General features: G+C 42.3%; 1 protein-coding gene and 2 pseudogenes across 2 annotated transcripts in view; all 3 read right to left on the reverse strand.

The window, feature by feature from the left end:
• Positions 1–15,232, reverse strand: part of Glce (glucuronic acid epimerase) — a 70,736-nt gene extending 55,504 nt beyond the window's left edge. For both annotated transcript variants that reach the window (XM_048423352.3, XM_085689201.2), the window contains exon 1: positions 15,067–15,232. The gene's annotated coding sequence lies outside the window, so the exon portion shown is untranslated. The remainder of the gene's footprint in view (positions 1–15,066) is intronic.
• On the reverse strand, positions 610–13,591 carry LOC148122207 (small ribosomal subunit protein uS5 pseudogene; annotated as a pseudogene).
• LOC148122208 (Nuclear RNase P) lies at positions 9,592–9,798 on the reverse strand (annotated as a pseudogene).
• Positions 15,233–22,793: the final 7,561 nt, after the last annotated feature.

Genomic DNA, 22,793 nt, shown 5'->3' on the forward strand with positions numbered 1-22,793 from the left:
AGCCCCAGAAACTAACTTTTAAAAATTTTATTTCTATTTTTGTTGTTGTTGTTTTTAGAGACAGGGTTTCTCTGTGTAGCCCTGGCCATCCTGGAACTTACTTTGTAGACCAGGCTGGACTCGAACTTAAGATTCACCTGCTTCTGACTCCCAAGTACTGCGTATCACCACCATTGGGTAAAACTAACATTCTTATCATTTTTAGCTCAATCTTGGAAGCCAACCCAAATAACTTTCTGGTTTGGGCAAATATGGCATGCTGAGACAAAACAGAGAAATAAACTTACTGCAGAGATGGAGAAATTATGATTACCCAATTCTTCTATCTTAGATCTTTGGTGTCTCCACATGGCTTCAGTCACTCACTGATAAACTCACTAATACAGCATGTGGCATCTGCTATGTATTAGACATTGTTAAGTATTGGGAATAAAATAATAAGCAACAGGGCTCTGTGATAATAAAGACAACTTAATGGTATACCTTCAAAATCACTGGCTGACTTTAGAAGTTAAAATTAAGTGTACTTAACAATAAATTTATGTAGCAATAGCTGTTTTATGTTTTTTAAAAGGCTTAATTCGCTTTATTTTCATCATATAAAAACACTTATTTGGTAGTCACAGCTGGAGCCTTGGTTCTCTGAACAGAGACTGCCATGGGTTTTTGCAAGGTGGTCAGTGAATTCCTGTTAAGGAGACTTGGTGAACACAGTCTCTTTCCATAGGTTGGGGGTCAGGTAGCTATAGGTCTTAGAGATGGCATCAAAGGTGGCCTTGACAAAGTTGCCGAGGGTGGCAGTGTAGCCCCTGGCTAATGTATAGCAGTCATAAATACTGGTCATCATCAGTAGCTTCTTGGGCACAAGAGAGATTTTGCCAGTGCCTTTGGGGGCAGGGATGACATGTACCAACACAGAGCCACACTGGCCTGTCACTCTGCAAGGAACAGTGTGTGGCTTGCCAATTTGCTTCCCCAGTAGTATCTCCAAAAGGGACAACAGAAGGCTTGGCCAAGATGATGGCCTCTCAGATGGCAGTGGCTACCTCTTTGAAGCACTTAACACCAAGACCAACATGACCATTGTAGTCCTCAATAGCGACAAAAGCCTTGAACAGAGTCCATGAGACAGCCCAAGCCGGCTTCTGCACTGGCATAATCTTTAGAACTTCATCCTTTAGGGACATGCCCGAGGGGGGGGTGGGATTCAATAATCTCAGATTCCTTAATGGGCAGGGAGAACAGGTAGATCTCCTCCAGGGAGTTGATCTTCATGTCCTTAACCAAGTGGCCCAGCTTGGTGACCAGGATCCACTCTTTGTCTTCGGCTTTACCTCCATGAGCCCCATGGCCACAGCCCTAAGACTACTGACAAATCCTCCATGGAACACCAGAAGATCCTTCCTCCCCAACACCCTTGTTCTCTGGGCCCTTTCACTGCACCGGTGTCTGCTGTTTGGTGCAGGGAAGAAAGAAGGAAGAGGTGGAAAGGATTGCAGCAGATCAGCAATGTAAAAACAGCTTTGTAGTCTATATTGTAGTGTGAAAAAGGACTTTAAAAGAAGTTTCCTGGAAAACTACCAGATCACACTAGTATTTAACTCCCATTAAGATATAATAATGTATGTGGTGATAAAAATATAACCTTATGCCATATTTGGCTTTTCCAGTGACTGAATCACCCAGCTGTCACCAGTATAATTACGTTAATATATGCTAGAAATTTGGCTTCTAAATATGAGCAAATGAATATAGTGTTACATGATAGTATAACACAACATTATACACCTAGTTCTGATATTTTTTTCTAGTAGCTGTATGCTCAGCAAATTCACACAAGATATTTTATTTTTAAATTTTAAGTAAAATAGTAACTGAAGAATAGCAATTTGCATTGCTGGGATACCTGACACTCCCCCCCCCCCAAACCCACCCTGCTTCCACCCCAGATGAAGTAGCAACAAAATCTTCTCATAGTGGAAGTCATTAGAGTCACTGAAGGCAAAGAGATCTCTTATATTTGTCCCATGCTTTCCCTGAGTAAAAGTCAATGGAAACAGATGACAATAGTGGTTTGATTTTAAGGCAGGCTAAGTTGTGACTCCCCATTAAGCATGATAAAGAATTTACAGGGAGTAGAGAATCAACTGATGACTGTAAACTAACTTCCACTACAGCTCAATTATAGACATACTTCTCAAACACACTAAAACACATTCCATCTTTTTCACTAAATTATTTGTTTATACTAGTATGACAAGGTAAAAAACAAAAGACAAAGAAACTGGCATGCACAGAGAAACAATCAAAAACAAGGAAGGCTGCTCAACAGGGAAAGTGCTAACAACGAAGCCCCTGACAACACACAAGGTGGAAGGAGAGAACCAACTCCTAAAGGTTGTCTTCTGAACACCCCCACACTGGGTACATGGATACCCCCACAACCCACACAACCTCCTACACAGTAAGTAAATGTAATCAAAAATTTTAATTGTGGGAGGACAATATTAAGAATATAGGGATGAACTAAGTCTGATAGCACAGAACTTAATCACAGGAAGCAGGAGGATCACATTTCTTTTTAATATAATAGTTAAACCATAAGGCCTAATTTCAGAGACTGATAAATACAGATTTCCCTATTAATATGTGATATTAGATAAATCCATAAATATTACAAGTAAATGAAAGTAAGTGCCTAAGAGAAAGTTTTGGCAACTGGCATTATAGTTGATGAAAAAAAATTTAAAATAACAATAATTACAAAACCAGGTTGGAACTGGAAAGCTCCTTAAAGGAGCAAGCACTACGCAGCAGGTGTTGTAATGCACATGAAGAAAAGAGTTCTTTACTTTCATTTAAACTGCTGAGAAGGTCTTCATTATGAAGCAATATCCCATCTACCACCCTTTAACCTTCATTCTTGTCCCTACTTACCTCCTCTGGGAATGCAAGGTATGTTTAATCCTCTGAGTACCATTCAAGTTTGTATGTTTCACAAAATTACAGACTTGAGTCAGGAAGCACCTTAGACATCATCCAAGTACCCAAATTAAAAAGCATTACCACTATCCCACTGAAGTCTTTCTTCCTGGATGAACAATACGAAACATCTTGATTACTTTCCAAGTATCTGTTTCAAGACATCTTTCCTTTATGATTGTTCTCCAAATAAATTACTAATGTCCTCTTTAAAATATGGCAAAGAGAATTAAAAACCTAAGCTAATGCAAAAAAAGAAAATGATAATAAATATGTTCTAGACAACAGACAAATCAATGGAGTTGAAGTAGATGTTAACTTTGGAGACAGTTAAACCACAGACACATTATCTTCAGACAAATAAGAAGGCACACTCAAGTAGAAACACTTTTTTCTTAAAATAGTTAGATAAATAGATAAGTAGATAGGTAGGTAGATAGGTTGGTAGGTAGGTAGGTAGATGATAGAAAGAAACAAAAGCACTGGTGTTTGCCCTCTAAATCTCCTACTCTGTATCTGTGAAGTCTTTAAAGTCCTTAATTGTAGAGCACAGCCTTGTCAAAAACCTAAGCATCAAATACAAATGTTTCAAATATTTTCTTAAATACAGGCTGTTGTTCAAATTATTAAAAATATGATTAGATGAGGATCCTGATTCTGTATATGAACTGGTACTCTAATTCTGAAAGACAGACATTGCAAAAAAAAAAAAAAAGCCTTCTGTATGGATGAGGAAAGCATCTTTAAGGCATGTCACTAAGAATGTGCTGCTTTGTCATTTGTGTGTGTATGTATGTGTGAGTGTGACATATGCACACTGGTGTACTTATCTTGTGTGAATGTAGATGTCAGAGGAGGGTTCCTGGTATTGTCTTCTAACACTTTCTGCCTTGTTCCTTTGGAACAGTATTTCTTACTGAACCTGAAGCTTATGTCTCCCTCTGACTGGACTAGCAACCATGGAGCCCCAGAGATCTTCATGTCTCCACTCCCTTTAGTTTTGGGGTTACAAGAGCGAGCAAGATTCATCAGCTTGTTACGTGGGTGCTGAGATCTGAACTCTGATTCTCATGCTTCACAGTGAGTGCTTTTCAACTACTGAGTCATCTCTCTAGACCCTGCTGCTTCATTTTAACATGCCTATTAACAATTAAACTTTGGATACGGTCTTTTAATCAATTACAAGTACCTACCTGTGTTATTACTCAAGACATACTTTTTAACTTGCTTACAAAAACAACAGAATTGTCAAATGCTATGTGTATCTTTAGGAGTACCTTTCTTTGGCTATAAATGAGAACCAAATAAAATGACATATACAGAACACTTATGCCAGTGTCTAGGACATATTAGCACTCCAATTCTGAATATGTACTGCCACAGTAGTTCTGCTGTCCCTACCAGTTTATCTACCCCGGACTATAAGGAAAGAAAAGAGGCCATTAGAACCTGTTCTAATTCCTTTTAAGCTCAAGCTGATTCCTAATGATCAGAACCTTCTTTGTAAATACAAACAATACATGTTTAATAATATAATAATCTGTTCAAGGAAGGACACCAAACTTACCAGTTTGTTAATAATATTACATTCAACCTTTGCTTGTTTTCCAACATTGTACACATCTGATTCTTACTGCTCAAATCACTTATTCAGCAATCACATTTAAGTCAAGCTTAAAACGATCTTTGATATATGATGCAAAATTACTACTATATTACTAGCATGAAAATCTTATAGAAATACATACTTTAAAATGTTTATACCAAGGCTGATTAGCTTTTTAATTAGGCAAATAAGAGTTTAGGAAAATGATGGCTTTTATTTGCAATTTTTCTACCTCAAACTCTCACTATTAACTAAGAATATCATGAAAATTCTGCTAAAACTTAACTACAAGCAAAGAAATACTAAAATGTCTAATATAGAGTTTTCTCCCTAAATGTTCTTCTGAATATCTTTTGTACTTTAAATAATTTCTTTTAGATATCAACTATCTAACTTTTTAAAATTGGCTTTCCTTCTAAGAATAGTACTACAGAATCTGTACTATAAACAGAAGTGCTACTGTCAAAGAATTGATCTAATAATAAAAAGAGCTAAGGCCACTTGTCTTATAGAAAATTACTGCCAAATGCTGCCAGACCCTGCTTTTCTTCCTTCTGGGCCACAAGCCAAATACTAATCATTTTTAGACCCTTTCTAATTTTTAGTACACAATATGATATACTATATCACATCTAAACCAGACGTATTTTAGATGAATGTTCTCCAAAATTCATCTCATATTCTGGCATACACACACACACACATGTTACATACATACACACACTAACACACGTACACACATACATTACATACATAGTGTTCCATATCTACTGGTTTACACTGAAGATTCAGCCAACCCAGAGTTGGAAGTACTGGGGGGAACCATGCATTGAATGAACATGTACAGACTTTTTTCTAATCATTATTTCCCAAACAATAGAATCTACTACCTTTTTGTATAGCTTTTATATTATATTAGTTGCTAATAAGTAACCTAGATAAGACAACTTAGGCACTATACAACTTTGTATACAAGCCATTATTCATAGATAGTGGTATCTGTGGGGCATTCATAATAAATCCTTGAGCATCCTGGGGAATGGATGCATACACATGAACATCTACTATCTGTAGAAGTACACACAAAAACGAGACAATAGTGACTGCATCAGAGACTTAGGCCTTTGAAATTTTATGATTTTGTGATAACCCTTCAACAATTTTCTCTATTTTAGGGGAAAATGAGCCAGGAGTGATGGTACACACTTACATCTGGGTAGGGTCAGACAGATCTATGAGTTGGAGGCCAGCCTGGGTCACACAATGAGCTTTCTAGTTTGAAATATCCCCTAAGACAATGCTTGAGGAATTCTTTTAAAAATCTTTCTTGTAACTATTTTAACATTTAATTGTTCTTTTAAAAGTCAATTTATGGCTGGGCAGCGGTGGTGCATGTCTTTAATTCCAGCACTCAGGAGGCAGAGGCAGGTGGATCTCTGTGAGTTCATAGCCAGCCTAGTCTAACAGAGCAAGTTCCAAGACAGTTAGTGCTACTCAGAGAAACCCCATCTGAAAAAAAAAAGAAAAGAAAAAGAAAGAAAAAATCAATTTATGATGTTCAATTTCATTATAATCAAAGAAATACAAAGTAAAATCTTCTGATTATCAAATTAAAAGAGTTTTTAAAAACTACTACTCAATCCAGGCAGCACAGAAATCGGCATCCTTCCAGAACACTCCAATGGGAATATGTTCATGCCTCTTTTTCCTATCCTATAAATCAGGGTGGAGGGGCTGAGATGAAGGCAAAAGATACAGGCCCAAATAGACTTGCCTTCTGGAGGAGATCATGCAGAAAAGCGACCTACTACAAATACCTCATTGCTAATCTGGAGACCTATATAAAGCTTTTGTAGCTCAGAACCTTGTATGTATACTCTATGGGTGCTTGTGTGACAAGAATATTGAAAGTATCTCCTGGTTATAACCAAGGAATTAATCTACATGCCCATTAAAGCATATGTACAAAACTGTTTTTAGTAGCTGTTTTTCTAAAAGCTAAGGACTGCCAACAGTCCAAATATCCAACAACAGAATAGGTACATATGTACACAAACAAAGGAACAATATACAGCAATGAACAAAAATAAACTGTTGCTAATTTTAAAAATTGAATGAAGGTCGGGTGATGGTGGCACATGCCTTTAATCCCAGCACTCAGGAGGCAGAGGCAGGCAGATCTCTGTGAGTTTGAGGCCAGCCTGGTCTACAAAAGCTAGTTCCAGGACAGGCTCCAAAGCTACAGAGAAACCCTGTCTCAAAAAAAAAAAAAAAAAAAAAGAATAAAGCCAGGCAGTGGAGGCAAACACCTTTACTTCCAGCACTTGGGAAGCAGAGGCATATGGATCTCCATAAGTTTGAGCTCAGTCTGGTCTACGGATTGAGTTCTAGGATAGCCAGAGCTACATGCAGAAACCCTATTTAAAAAAAAAAGAAAAGAAAAGGAATCTTACAAACATTAGGTTGAATAAAGAAAACCATTAAAAAAAAACTTGCTTCCATTTTTATTTTATTTTATTTTTTTGTGGTTCAAGAGAAAATCCAATCTAGATTGATGGTGATGAGAAAGGTAAATTATCTTTGGAAAGTACTAACTAAGAAAGAGAATGAAGAAGTTTATGGTGTCATAAATATTCAGTATCTTTACTTGATTGATCGTTACATGTATAAAAATTCTTTAAGCTAGCCATTAGAAATCATTACTGTATTAAGAACTAGAACAGTAGTTCTCAACCTGTGGTTGAGGTCACATATCAGATTTTTACATTATGATTCATAATAGTAGCAAAATTACACTTATTATTATTATTTGCTTGTTTGTTTGTTTTTTGCGATAGGAGCCTTTCTTGTAGCTTTGGAGCCTATCCTGGAACTAGCTCTTGTAGACCAGGCTGGCCTCAAACTCACAGAGATCCACCTGTCTCTGCCTCCCGAGTGTTGGGATTAAAGGCATGTGCCACCATCGCCAGGCACAATTACAATTATTTAGTAGTAATGAAATAGTTTTTCGATTGGGGATCACCACAACATGAAGAACTGTATTAAAGGGTCGCAGCATTAGGAAGATTGAGAATCACTGAACTAGAAGATGACTTCATTCAAATACACAGCTACGTCCCTTCAGGGAAGTGATTAGGTTTTATACCCTTTTTGTAACCCTTTTAGTTGGTATACAGTCACATAAGGCACATAGGAGATTACTGGTAAACCTGATACTAATAACTCAGTAATTTGTGAAGAGACTTTTTAAAAGAAAGAAAGAAAGGAAGGAAGGAAGGAAGGAAGGAAGGAAGAAAGAAAGGGAAGGGAAAAATAACAAGATTAGGGAAGAAGATGAGTAAAGGCACTGAGATGTCCCCATATGACAATGATCCAAGTTCAGGATTTTCTCTGAGCCCTGTCCTTAAGACTCTAAGATCCTCAGCATCACTTTTCTTGGAGGGAAAATCGGGAATCATAGTATTCCTTTTAAATATCAGGGTTTTTGTTTTTTGAGACCAAGTTTCACTCACTATTTAGCTCAGGATGATTTCAAACACAAAATCTTGCCCCAGACTCCTCAGTGCTGGACTAATGGGTGTGTATCATCATCATACCTGGTTCAAATAATTGTTTCACATCAGTGTTCACAACTAGTTTAGCAGAAAATTGCGGGGCGCCATCCTGTCCAGCAGGAATGAACCCCACCAAAAACGAGAATTCCTTCTCTGGTCACATCTTTATTTGGAGCATTCCCTTGAGGAAAATTGGGGGAAGGGACGATAGAGCAGGGACGAGAGAAAGCTTAGAGAGAGAGCGTTGGGCCCCGAGGCAGCTGCTTTTAAACGGTGGAGCAGCTTGAACGCTGTCCTGATTGGTTAATGCCATTCTGCTGTTCTGAGCATGTGCAGGCAAGGGTGCAGGCAGGGGTGCTCAGCCCCACGTGGCTACCTCCAAACTGCAGGACCACCTGTGCCTCCAGGTGGCTCCCAACATCTCCCCCTAATTATTGTCTTTAAGAGCAATAAGGCAAAACTATTTTTCAATCTGGTCCCCACCTAGACGCAGCATGCCAAGGATATCTGCTCCCACCCATCCCCAAGGAGGGAAAAGGCAAAATAGAGTCAGAGATAAGAGGTTGCACAGGGTGTTGCTCAAGTCGATGGTGTGAAACAGCTGCTCTTGGCACCGCCCAGAAGGTCATCTCTGCTGTCTCCGTACGAATCTTCCACAGCAGGACACTCAGCATCCACTGAGTCATCTTCTTTATCTCTCTTGTCAGTCTCGCTGGCATCCAGATGTATGTCAGCATTCCTAGAAAAACATAAACAAAACTCTCCTCCCAAATTAAACATTTAAGAGTATTAAAAACTCTCAGTGTAAAAATTCAGCACAATCAGTACTGGAAGTAGGCTGGTTGAGACTTGCATGTCTCCGTTTCAAAGAGCAAATCTTGTTTGCCTGTACCAGCAAAATTTTGAATTAAAAATTAAATGTAAAGAATGCAAGAGAAATCCTTTCTCTGGGGGAAGCTGTCACTGGTAATGTAGTCCCCCTCTTTGTCTAAAAACCAAAGCAGTTGTCACTGGGAATTGAACTCAGGACCTTTGGAAGAGCAGGCAATGCCCTTAACCGCTGAGCCATCTCTCCAGCTCCCCTATTTAGATGGAAAAACCTCTAGGTAACATTGTTTATTTCACCCGTTGTCAGGGGCAATAGGTAATGATAACCAGGTTGACGCGCCTTTATTATGATAATTAGGACCAGTTCTTTGAGGGAGAATGGACGTTGCTCATCAATCTGGCTACTTCCTGCTGACGAAGGGACGTTGTTTGGGGGATAAATGTTTTTATCTGACTGAATTCTTGGCGACAAATGTTTTTATCTGACTAAATTCTTGGCGACCTTGGCTGAGGGCGGCAGCAGCGGACGGCGGCGGCTCCGCCTCTGAGGCGCGGCCCACCGTGGCGCGCTCCGCATGGCCCAAAGGCATGGCTCCGCCCCGGGCCGTGCGCGGGCTCGCCGTTTCACCTCAGGCAATGAACTCGCACCGCCGGCTGTGAGCCTTTTCCAAGCTCCGGCGAGGGGGGGCATCCGCCCACCCGTGGAGCCCGCCCACCCGTGGAGGGCCCGGTCTGCCCGCGCGCGGAGCCCCGTTCTCTGGGAACTCATCTCCCCGCTCAGGGAGGGCCCGGCCATGTTGCTATGGAAACACGGCTTTTCGCAGAGCCTGTGCTGGGATTAAAGGCGTGCGCCACCACCGCCGGCTACTTCCTCAAACAAAGTTCAAGTTTTCTGTACCTGAGAGCCAAAGACTGAGCTCTCTTAACAAAATTAGGCGAAAATCACCTCCAAAAGCTCTGTGGCTCTTTAAGAATAGGGAAGGCAGTCTTAGAACACGATCAAGCCCGCCTCCCTACGAGACTGTTGCCTCCGAGTCTCTTACAGCGAGTACGCAGGTGGACGGAGAGGGAGCGGAAGCCGCGGTCTCCCGTACCCCATCGTCCTCAAAGTCCCGCCTTAGTTACCTCGCCTTTTTTGCTGCTGTTTACATTCCTCCTGCACTGAACTTAAGGGATTTTTCTTCCCCGTTGCTTTCTGTACCTTCTTTCAGATACCTTAACTTTGATTTTTTTTTTTTGTATTTTCTTTTCTATTTAGGCCTATCCTTTGAAATTCTTTTCCCCCCCTTTCTGGAGGATTTCAACCGACGTCACTCACCGCTCCATGTTCTCAGAGTTCTGAAATTCAAGGCTCTCTGTGCTGGTGTCTGATCTTGGCTTTTTCTCCCGGGCTTTCTCAGGGTCCCCCGGCGTAGTTGTCAGGGTCCCTCAGCGTCCCGGGTTTCGGCACCAGTTGCGGGGCGCCATCCTGTCCAGCAGGAATGAACCCCACCAAAAACGAGAATTCCTTCTCTGGTCACATCTTTATTTGGAGCATTCCCTTGAGGAAAATTGGGGGAAGGGACGATAGAGCAGGGACGAGAGAAAGCTTAGAGAGAGAGCGTTGGGCCCCGAGGCAGCTGCTTTTAAACGGTGGAGCAGTTTGAACGCTGTCCTGATTGGTTAATGCCATTCTGCTGTTCTGAGCATGTGCAGGCAAGGGTGCAGGCAGGGGTGCTCAGCCCCACGTGGCTACCTCCAAACTGCAGGACCACCTGTGCCTCCAGGTGGCTCCCAACAGAAAATATCTTACAGATAGGATGGATATGTGATTCTGAGGAAACTATTCAACCACTATTGCATATAGAATGTCTTTATGGATATACAGCTCTATTGAAGAGATCCGCTTTATGTTGGAAGCAGTATAAGGATAGAATACAGGGGTCAAGCCTAGGGCCAATGATTAGAGAGCTGCTCATTCTACCCAGAATTAAATAAGAACATAACATTACTGCACAGGTATTGTCACAGAGTAAGGGATCAGATACAAAAAACAAGCATGCTTAAAAAACAAAACAAAACAGCAAGACTGTTGTAAAATGCAAAGCTAAACAATTCTTAATATGAGGCTGCAGTCCTGATATCAGTTTGTGGATAAGACAAGAGAAGAAAATCTAGAGGAAGATGAGTTTAGGAAAGTAGAACAAGCCTGACATGTGAGATTAATTAATCTTGGACACTATGAAGACACTGAGTTTGGGTTCTAGATTTGAAATATGTAAGATGAGATCCAAGTATGTGTAAACAAGCAAGAGGGATTCAAAAATGAACAGCAAATACAAGCCTGTCTTTGAATCCAGAAAAAGAAACAATGTAGCAAACTAATAAACTTACAAGAATGAATTAGCAAGATGATCTGAGTGAATAACCCAGGGAGGTAAGAAGAGAAAGGGCCAGAGAGGAGAAAAAGATAAAAAATGCATAGTGTGAAGTTCAAGATATATAAAAAAAAATCAGTTTTTACAGCAATACGAGAAATCATGCTAAGCAGAAGAAAGAATCTAACTGAAGAATCTAATGGTTCATTCAGTAAACAGTTCTCATTAGTACAACTGGAGCTTGAGGTTTATGGTGGAGAAAATGCAGATGAGCTGAAGGGATGATGAAAGGCCTTGTAATGACAGAACTAAATCCTGGAGCTAAAGAACAATGGGTGTTAAGTAAGGAGCAATGAGATCCGCATTATGTTGGAAGCAGTATAAGGATAGAATACAGGGGTCAAGCCTAGGGCCAATGATTAGAGAGCTGCTCATTCTACTCAGAATTAAATAAGGACATAACATTATTGCACAGTATTCTACCACAGAGTAAAGAATCAGATACAAAAGACCCAAAATGCTAAAAACAGTAAGAGTGCTGTAATATGCAAAGCTAAATGACCCAAAGAAAAGTATTACCTTCATGAATGTATATTCTCAAATTAAATACTATCAATCTCTATAAAGAAGCTTCTAAAATCAGATGTGTAATGTATATATGTAAATTATCTCTCTCCGCTTTTTGTACATGTTACATTATAGGATCTGTAACACAAAAACGGATGCAGTACAATCCATGGAACTGAGGTTTGTACAGATTATTGACAGGGTTTCTCTTGCATCCATTATTTACATATATGCTTACACACAGAAACTGAGACCCTGTGACTCTAAGAATTATCAAAGGTCACACTATTAGCAGTACAGTGAAGACAAGAATGCATGCCTTACAATTTCCTTTCTTGAGATTGCTTTAGTATATAATGTTATGATTCTAGAATTTTGAATGATAATTCAAAACCCACTTTGGTACTCTCATTTTTCAGTACTGTAATAATGAAACTATAAAACTATTTTTATGGTTTATATGCTTCACAAGAAAAACATATCTATTAAATATGCCTATATTTGGCCAAAGAATAAAAAATTGTTCTGAAGTCAACACAAGAGCACTCTCCCACCACATACATATACACACAAACACACCCTTATATATAATCAAATAACCAGTATTTTGAAGTGTTTTTAACATTTAGCTGTGTGGTTTTTTTAAATTTTGTTGTGATTCCCCCCCATAACTTTTAGGTAACTATCTTTTTTTCATTAGTACAAACAGAAAGACGAGGCAACATTGACAAAAGCCTGAAAAAACTGTGTAATTCACAAACTTGCAGTGTTCAAACTGTTTGCATTTTTGGACTTATCTAATTTTCATGTAAGCTGCTCACTGAAATGGATTCAAAGAATGTTCAAGTATGAAATCAGACAGCTCTCTGCCATGCATCCACCTCCAAAAGACAGCTCCAAACATAATAAGTTCCACTTGTGTTGCTACAGATTTTCTTCATGCTTACATCAAAACACATTTTCAAAGAGACAACATTTACTTAACACCCAAACTCTACTAATCATAATTTAATTTTTGAAAAAATAATTCTGAAGGTAGAGAGCTGACCTGGTTATCACACCAAATGTAAATTATTACTTGCAAGTTATTTAAGGAAAATAATCTGATTCTCGAGGACAGTGTTTTTTTCTCAGCAACTTCAGAATTTAATGATTTTATTTATTTGTTACTTCTTTCTTCGTGTAGGATGCATTACAGCAATCACTGCACCTCCAATCAGCATCATGCCATCTAGCAGATGAGCCAGTCTTTGCAGATGGGCCCATCTATGAAGTCTGAAAGCTTTTCAAAAAAAGAATTTAATGCTTCAGAATTTTGCCTACTTTGTCATTTGTCTTTCTCTCAAAAAACAAAACAAAACAAAACAGTTTGAAGATGTTGATCTACTTCAATTTTTTTAGGCTTTGGTTTCAACCAAATACTTACTCAATTATCAGTTTTGATGGACATAAAAGCCGATCTGGTACATTAGTGTGAGAAAATGAAAACCAACCCATCCCATCCCCAAGACCTACTATCACTCAATACACTCTCTTGGTCGCTCTGTCTTATGACTGCAAAATGCAAACCTTCAGTACCTTTTCCCTAACCTTTCTGATTTAAAGGCAAAAGAAATGACCTTTTTTAAAAACTGACAAAATGGCAAAGCAAACTTCTTTGCTTCAATCACTCTGCTTACATCGTATTTCCTGCACATGGTAATGTTCCTGCTCCACAGTAACGTTTTCTCAGACTAAGGTGACATTAGACTGCCTAACCAGGACAACTGTCAGGCAAATGCACAGACACTCTGACACATATTTTTAAATCACTGCCGGGCAGATACATAGAAGTCATTTTAAGTTCCACCTAAGTCTGGCAGAGTCATCAAGGACTCTGTAAGATCTAAATCCCAGAAAAACTGATGTACCAGGATTCTCTAAAAGGGCTTGATAGGCCATTCTTAACAGGTTGCCAATGCTGCTTTTGTCGAAATCTGGCTTTGAGACCATATATATATATATATATATATATATATATATATATATATATATATATTGTAGTTACCCCTCTTCCACAAATACACAAATACTGTATAGAAAGGCCACTACTTGGCACTATCTGACTGCCTAAGACTCAGGCAAATTCAGGACACATTAAACCATGCAGGACCATCAAACAGAAAAGTCCAAATCGCACAGCCGTCCCTACTCCAGGAACTAAATAAATCCTCTCTCAACCTTCGGATACTCGCCTCCAAAAAGCAAACAACAACAACAACAACAAACCCATCCAGACAGCATGCCCAAGTCGGGTATCGCTTCTCCGCTCCAGCGCGTCCCCAAAGGGATCCCGGGGCAAAGAAAACAGCAGAACAAACCCACTGTGTCTCCAACTAGGCAACTGCCCCGATCAATCTTCCAACTAAGCACTGAGTCAAATCTCATCTAAAGGAAAGAGACCAGATCGAAACCGTTAGATACCGAAAACCACAAGCAGTGCCATGGAGTGGCTCCTGAACCCAGGTCTGGCACCCCTGGAGACTCAGAGCCTGATGAGCCGCGCCCACATGGCGAGATCACTCTCCCCGTCGCCCCGAAAAGGACTGGGGACCGTCAGGCACAGTTACCGCCCCCCTCTGGGCGAAGCAGAAACCCCAATACAGACAGACACTGGTCTCCCCTGGCTCGCTCCCGCCCCCACCCACACCCACCCAGTCGGTTCCTGCCCGGGAGGGACCGAGGCAGCGCCCTATCACCCCAAGGCGACCTTAAACAAACACTGGTCTCCGGAACCCGGACACCCTCCTGCTTTACTTCAGGAATGTCAAGCAGACCCCTCCCCGCTCGTAGCTTCCCGTGCCCTCGGGACCTGGCTAAACTGTATTCTACGCCCCCCAAGTGCCCGGGATCTTCAGAAATGGTCCCCTCGTCCCGGAACCGCGCGATGCCAGCACACGGGCTCTCAAGACACGGGCAGCGCTCCCGCGACCCTAGAGACCCCGGACCGTCCGGGCGGCCACCCACCCCCACCCCAAAGCCGAAGGAGCTCCGGGACCTCCGGTCCCCACCGCGTCACCGAGATCTCCGCACTCGGAGCGCCGCGCATCCCCGGGAGCCGCCCCCGTCTCGAGCCCGCCTGCCACGGCCACCCCGGGTCCCCTTCTAGGCGCGACCTGCCGAGCACCCTCACCTGAGGCGCAGCGGCGGACAAGCGGCCCCCGGAGCCCTGAGGAAAACTGAAGTGGGCGGCGGAGACACGGCGGCCCAGGCCTGCGCTGCCGCAGCTCCAGGCTCTCGGCAAAGAAGCGCTCGTGTGAGAGAGCCCGCCCGCTCCGCGCGCTACCGGGCAGTCGAGCCGCCGCCGTGCCCGCGGTTCTTCACGCGAGATCCCAGCCACGGTGAGGGGCGAGGCCATGAAGGGGCGGAGACTCCTCGAGTGACAGCCTCGGAAGCCTGTTAGCAGCGATAAAGGAGGCGGGGCCACCACGGGGCGGGGTCATATTGAAGGGCGGGCCCATGTTGAGAGGCGGGGACTCCTTGAGTGACAGTCCCAGCAGCCTGTCAGCGATGGCAGCGCGGGAGGCGTGACTCAAAGCTTACTAGGACCAATTGCAAAAGAGGAAAGGTGATTCTCCCCGCCTCTCATCAATAACAAGCGGGCAAAGGTGTTGCTGACCTGAAGAAGTCTGGGACCTGGGCGATTGTTTCCAAGGTAGTTTAGGTGACACGGTTTGGGTTAAGTTTGGACCTGCTCGGCCGCCGTAGAGCGTCCTGCTTTAGCTGAAAAGCTGTGTTTAAAGCTGGTAAACTGAGGTGCTGTTACCTTTGTTTACACTGCTATCTGAAGTAAACAAGGAAGTCCCATCTATCAGTCTGAAGACTTACAGCCTCAGTTTACCCTCGTCTGTCTTCCCCTTTAATGTAGATTCCCCCATTTCGGCCTCTCACATTTTTACCTCAAATAAGGCGACATTATCATGGATGCTTCAAGCTCCAACCCAGTTCATCTCGTCTAACAAAGGACTCTTCCCATTCATTTGTGCATGAGACTTAAAGTCTTCTTAAAGAGTAGAAATGAAATCTCACTGGAGTGCTAGCCTAACAAATTCCCAAATTACACGGAAACATGTATCTCTGCGGACCTAGGGCCCAGCAGTGTTTGGCACAGGCGGGGCATTGAATAAATGTGAAAGGAATGGATGGAAACTGTGCTACTATCTGGACTGGCCTCAGAAATTGGGCTTTCCTAGCCTTTCCTTTACGGTGGCAGCCATTCCTCTCACATTTAAGCCCTTCTCTCACTATTATGCCTACCCTGTAGCCCTCATCTTCCCCTAGCCTCCCTTTTCCATAGTATAAAGTACCCTAACTCTTTCTCAAGATTAACCCCGCCGTTGTACACTGGATCTCAGCCAGGTCTAGACTGTTCGATCTCCTTCCCCCATTACCAGTGTCTGACTCCTTTTTTCCCCAAACACACTCAATAGCTCCTATTCTTTGAACAGAACAAGACGGCCCCACCTGTTCTACCCACTCCAGCTGCCTTATCCTTCCAGGAATCCCACTTCGTGAGATTGCTAAAGTGGATTTGTGATCTCCACTTTCTCACTGCTTATTTCCCCCACTCCAGTGCTGCCTTTGCCCACACAATCTGCTGCTCTCTTGGCTTCAAAAGACCTCTTTCCTATAATAGACAAATGATCTATTTGATGGGACATTTTCCCCAATGGTCTCTCTGAAGCACACTGACAATGCTAAGGGTGGCTTCCTTTAGTACCTGTCTGTGCTCTTTTAATTTTATAGCTACCTTTTTTTTTTTAAAAAAAAAAAAGTCCTCTCTCCCAGTTTGAAAATGGTTGAATATTGATGGCCCCTTATCTTATCCCACACCTTGTGCATAATAAGAAAAATGTCCACACACCACTGCACACTCAGAACCACAAATTGGTTCGGACAAAAGCTGTGAGACAAATCCAGAGGAGAGAGAGGCGGCTGTGAAGCTTGAGCTGGGTGGTGAAATAGTAGGTTGGCCTTTATAAATGAGAGGCAGAAATGGAAGGCTTTCAGGGAAAAATAATATGAACCAGAATAAAGATAAAAGCACTTGAGCTGATCCTGGCTGTAAGTCAGACAGTCGGTATATAGATTCGTAAGGCTGAGGGGTGGGGATCAGAAAGAAACCAGACAGTGAAAGGCTACCAAGCCATGGTAATTGGAGCTGATTTGGAGTTAAATGGAAAACTAGAACCGATCCAAATATGTATAGGAGCTCTGAGGAAGCTAGGCATGGAAGCACTCTTACCCAATGTCTACATATATAAAAAACATAAAACAAGCTAACATACTGTGCAATTTTAAGATGGCATACCCTTTTGCCTTAACAAATATACTTAGTAAATATCTTGGATGGCCAGGTTGGGATCAAAATCCTGTTAACAGAGTGAGCGTCTCAGAGCTCCCTGCAGGAACCAGGCAGGCTAAAGAGAGAAAAGGCAGAGAAGCCTTTCTCCCAGTGCATCCTAGCCCATTGTGATAATTAACATTATCAACCTAATAGACCCCAGAAGCATTGGCGAGGCATATGGGCATGTCTGTGAGGACTGATCGAAATTGGACCAACTGAGATGGGGAGGCCCAACCTAAATGCGGGTGGCACCACTACATGGGGTGGATTCCCAGACTACGTGAAGGAAGAAAGGCAGCTGAGCGCAAGCATTCATCTCTCTTTGCTTCCAAACTGATTGCAATGTGGCCCAGTAACTCAAACTCCATCCTCCATCACTCAAGTCGTAATGAACTGTAGCCTGTGTGAGTCAGCATAAACCCTTCCTTTCTCCAGCATCTTGGTTCAACAGTACGTAAAGGAACCAATATACCAATCCAGGCCCACACTACAACGTAACTACCGTTCTATGGCCTCCTGGGCTCCCATCGCCAAGTTTGTTCCCACTTTGCCCACTCTAAAGCAGTCATTTGACAAGCACTTCGAGAGTCCAGGGAGGGAGCCAGCAAGATGACTCAGGAACATGAAAAGCACCTTCCAGAACTCAGGATAGAAGGAGAACACTGACTCCTGAGCGTTGTGCTCTGACCTCCACACATGTGCCATGGTACATGTGTGTGCACACACTCACAAATCATTTTTAAAGTCAAGAAAAGGGCCTAAGGATGCACACCTCGGGATCTTGAGGAAAGTTCACATGGACCTTGGAAGTGGGCTCAGAGCCATTTGGGTGGGGAATTCTGCCTTCTGAGTACTTGGAGGAAAGTCTGTCACCGTGCAGCTAACTAAATAGCTCTATGAGCACACAGCTCTCAGCTTAACAGATCCCTGCTCATTATGTAGGAGGGCTGGTGCACAATCGTTTAAAGAGAGGATTTGCAGACCCAATGAGTCTCTTAGAAATGACGGGTCCTGCCAGTTTAGATCTTGAAGAATAGATCCGTGTTTCTATGCTTCTTCGAACTTGGCCCTTGCACTGTTGTCTTAGAGGCAGGAATGTACTAAAGCGCAAACTGCACCCTTGACTTCACATCCATATGGGTCCTCTTCTCTCCAGTACTCAGTTCCATGGATTGTGTCACTCCAACGCTCCTCTTAATCATTAGTGTATCAGAAATCTGGTGAAAAATTGAACAGAGATAAAGTGCTCTCAGCCGGCAGGGCATCCAACCTCAGAGCACTTACTTTGTGCTTGACGTCTAAATAAAAAATGTGTTGGAAGTCAGAAGCCCCTGAAGAGGCTGTGTGCAAAGGGCACACACCGGGGTGTGTGCTGAAAAGGCAATAAGCCATTGGAGACTGGGCACCTCTCTCACCATCTGTCTTTGTTGCATGGTGCATCAGTCTGTGACCTGATAGTCATCTCTGTTCCCACAACCTCTCCATCTGCTACCAAGAGCTTCCTTCCTTGTGTTTTGCTCTTAGAGCCAAAGAGGGACCAGAGCCACCTTGGTCTCTGTTTTAGGGATCAAAGCAGAGAATTCCATGGGAGGGTTCTGCTGCTTGCAGTGATTTTTAGCAGGCTTGATCTTGGCACCGGGATCTGCTCTGTAGCCTTAGCATCATCATCTGTGACTGTTGTTTTGTTTTTGTTTTTTTTTTTTTTTGCCAACTAGCAATAGAAGAGAACCAGCCTGTTTCTTCCAGAGTTTTTACCATCTGCAGCCTGCATTCTGGCCTATTAGTCTGAATGACTACAACTAAACAGTTCTATCCCTGTTGGTAGGGATGTCTTACTGGTATCCTGCCCTGAGCAAACCCTGCATGCTACACGCTGGCCAACCTCATCTTCATAAGGGCTACACAAGACAGTAGTCCTCAAAAAGCTGGAAGAAGCGATGACTCACCTGTAAAAAGCACTTGCTGTCCTTGCAGAGAACCTGAGTTCAGTTTCCATCACCCACAGGGAGGCTTGCAACCTCCTGCAGCTCCAGTTCCATGGGATCCAATGCCATTTTCTGGCTTCCATAGCACTGCATGCATGTGTAAGCAAAACATACATGAACATAAAAGTAAAATCGAACACTTTTTTTAAATTGGAAAAAGAAATCCAGTTAGAGCCAACTTCTGCTCTTTTAGAGTTTTCAAGAACAATTATTTGGTTAGATTGGAGAGCTGAAGTCCTGAATGAATTGCCCTGATATCCACCTCCCCATTTACTGACCTCTGACTACATCTTTGACTACATTTTGTTACTCTTTGTGTGGTCATTGTTGAAGATAAGGCTCGAAGGGGAAAATATCAACAATCTAGTGGTGGCTTTTAAAGGCCCATGATAGACTTCAGGCAGCTCCTCTCAAGAAATGGAACTTGCCCCCCTTCCCCTCTGCGTGAGGGACACCTCCTGGCTCACTGCCAGCAAACTATGTCAGAAAAGAGAGCCTGGGACTTCTGGAACCAGATTCTCAGAAGCACTGCAGCTTCTCCCTTGATCTCTCTTTCATCGCACACTCTGAGGAACCAATTGCATAAGGACCTCCAAACAGGTGTGTGCATGGCAATAGACGAAACACCTGTGTGAGTGAGCCACCTTGGTGATCCCAGTCCAGCCCCACAAAATGAATCTTTAAGGGATATATATATATATATATATATATATATATATATATATATATATAATTGTTTACAGTTTATATATAATTGTTTATATATAATTGTTTACAGGTTGTGGTCTGGTTAACCCAACAATAGCCCATCCTGATGGAAAGCTTAAGACTCTGGTAGTTGTACAGTCCATGGTAGATGTTTCAGCTGGTCTTCAGAATCCCTTAAATTGGAATCCCTAAGAGATGTGTTCTAATAATACCAGAAAAGGAATGACTCAACATCAGAATAGATGAACTTGCCATCAAGAGTGAGAGCAAACAGGCAAAAAGCAAAAGCTCCCTTCTTCCATGCCCTTTCACGTGGGCTGCCACCAGAACATGTGGTTCAGATTTAGGGGGGGGGGTCTTCCCATCTCACATGATCCAATCAAAAGTCAGGTGTGGTGGTGCACACCTTTAATCCCAGTACTCAGGAAGCAGAGCAGACAGATGTCTGTAAGTTTGAGGTCAGCCTGTGATACATAATGGACCCTGCCACAAAACAAAAGAAAACAATCCAGTCAAGAAAATCCTTTACATATGTGCTCATCTGTTTGAGTTTTAGTTGATTCCAAACATAGACAACCTCATGAGAAGTGTTGAGCCAGAACCACCTAGAGAAAGTCTCTCCTGTTTCCCACATAGACTATGTGAGATAATGCATGTCTATAGTCTGAAAACTCTTTATTCAGGATCACTTATTAGGCAGCAAATCTGTAGCTACAGCAATTATTATGAGTAGTTCAATCCATTCCTACCCCTGCACAGAAATCTACCTCCCCACAGCATCAGACACCTACAGAGCAAGGACAATGGAGCAGCAGCCACAACTCACTGCGAAAAATGCAAGGGTTTCTACACCCATAGGAAGCAGAAGAAACCCTTTCCTGATGGAAACAAAGATTTGGTGCTTTAAAGTCCCAGCTCTTAAGAGCATTACAGCAAGAGAGAGCATGGAGAATGGAACCATTTGGAGCAGTTAATAGTAGGTCTTGAACAGTAGGGGAACCTTTACCTCTTAGGTCATTTGACAAACCCACCACTTTCAGCCAATCTTGTGGAAAGTATATGTTTCCATAAATACAGAGAGGGGAAAGCATCCTCTTACCCATCCTGATTAGCTCAGAATAAAAACTTGAGAACTCTATCTATAGAGCCCCTATCAAAAGAAAAGTGACATTTTAAAGGACATGAAGTGTTCGTATAAGAAAGGGCCTTGTTTGACAGCAAGAAGATTGAGATTACTTCTGAATATGATAGTATGTTTCTGAAGTCTTAACATGATGAATTGAAATTCAGTAAGTAGTTAAAAATGAGGGCAAGATGGCTCAGCGTATCAAGGCTTGCTACCAAGCCTGATGACCCAAGTTCAATCCCCGGGACCTGCACGGTGGAAGGAGAGAACTGAGTCCACAAAGTTGTTCTCTGACCTCCAAACATGTGCTTCAACATGAACTATCCCCCCCGACATAGTAATTAAATATATCTAATTTTAATGAGAAAATCAATTATAAAAGGAAAACCATTTATCCAAGTTATACACATGCATAATAAATTGCATTTTACACATTTAAGAGACATATAGATAGGTCATACATACAGATCATTTACAAACTGACTAGCAGTTAGCTTATAGCTAAGAAAATGCATTTGAATACATCACATCTCCTTGGCTCAAATGTGTGGTAGATAGTCTATTGCTTTTAGCAATGAGAACAAAAGTTAATTATCTGAACCACAAGATCCCGGGGGAAAAATAAAGCTTTGTTATCCACCCTTCCTTCAACCCACTACTGTCAAATATAAACAACAAATAACTAAGGGTAGGACATCATGAAGAATGGGAGTGGGGGAGAAAAACAAACAAAACCACAACTAAGTCAACACAGTTGCTGCAGAAGCAGGAAAGAAAAGAATAGACGGAGGGCTTCCCGTAGGAGACAAAAACTTCCACTCCTGAAGACCATAGTGGGCCAGCCCTACAGACTGCATGAAAGAATGATTTCCAGACTGATGATCAGGACACCAGAAGAAACAGAAAGACTATTTCAATCTTTGTCAGGGAGAGCCACACGGCTTAGATGAGAATCACACATATAGTACCTCCCTCTTAGTAAGTAAGGTTCACTTTGAACTCCTGACCTTCCACCCTTCACCTCTGGAGTGCTGGAATTACAGGTTTGCATCATCATATCTGCTTGCAGGGTGCTGGTGTTCAGACCCAGGGCTTTGTGGGTGCAACATAAGCACTCTGATACTGAGCTACATCCCACCCAGTCTTTTGTTTTTGTCTTAAGCCAACTGGAGATCAGTGTCCAAAAAAGTTCTAACATAGGTGGCCAAGGACTATTATAGAGAGAAAATGGGTAGCTCTTGGGGTGGGTCGATATACAGGAAGGTGTGGGTGTGGGCGCTTCTTGGTGGAATAAATACTACAGACAAAAGCTTCAAGTTCACAAAAACAGACAAACAAGCCTATGGAGAATAATAAATACCAGAGCACAGGTTGGGATCCGGTTGCAGACAGATGTAGAGGCAGTCACTGTCTGAGCTTAATTCAAAGCCAAGTCCAAACCATCAGAAACTTTAAAGCCTAGCAGCGACCCAGTCAACCCGATGTGAGAGAATAGCAGTGTGATCTCATAAGTTGGTGTGAAGTAGGGACACCCCAAGAATGAGATAAGGAGGGCAGCCGCCAAGAACGGATTTCACCCAAGATGTGTGACCTCACCAGGAGGGAACTTCTCCGTGAGGCAGTGCAGTCAGCCTTTCAGTAGATAATAGAAGGGAGCTCTTGATGTTCTGACTTAAGTGATTGAATATCTTAGA

The sequence above is a fragment of the Myodes glareolus genome, chromosome 4 (genome assembly GCF_982192425.1).
Source record: "Myodes glareolus chromosome 4, mMyoGla1.1, whole genome shotgun sequence".
Lineage (NCBI taxonomy): Eukaryota > Metazoa > Chordata > Mammalia > Rodentia > Cricetidae > Myodes > Myodes glareolus.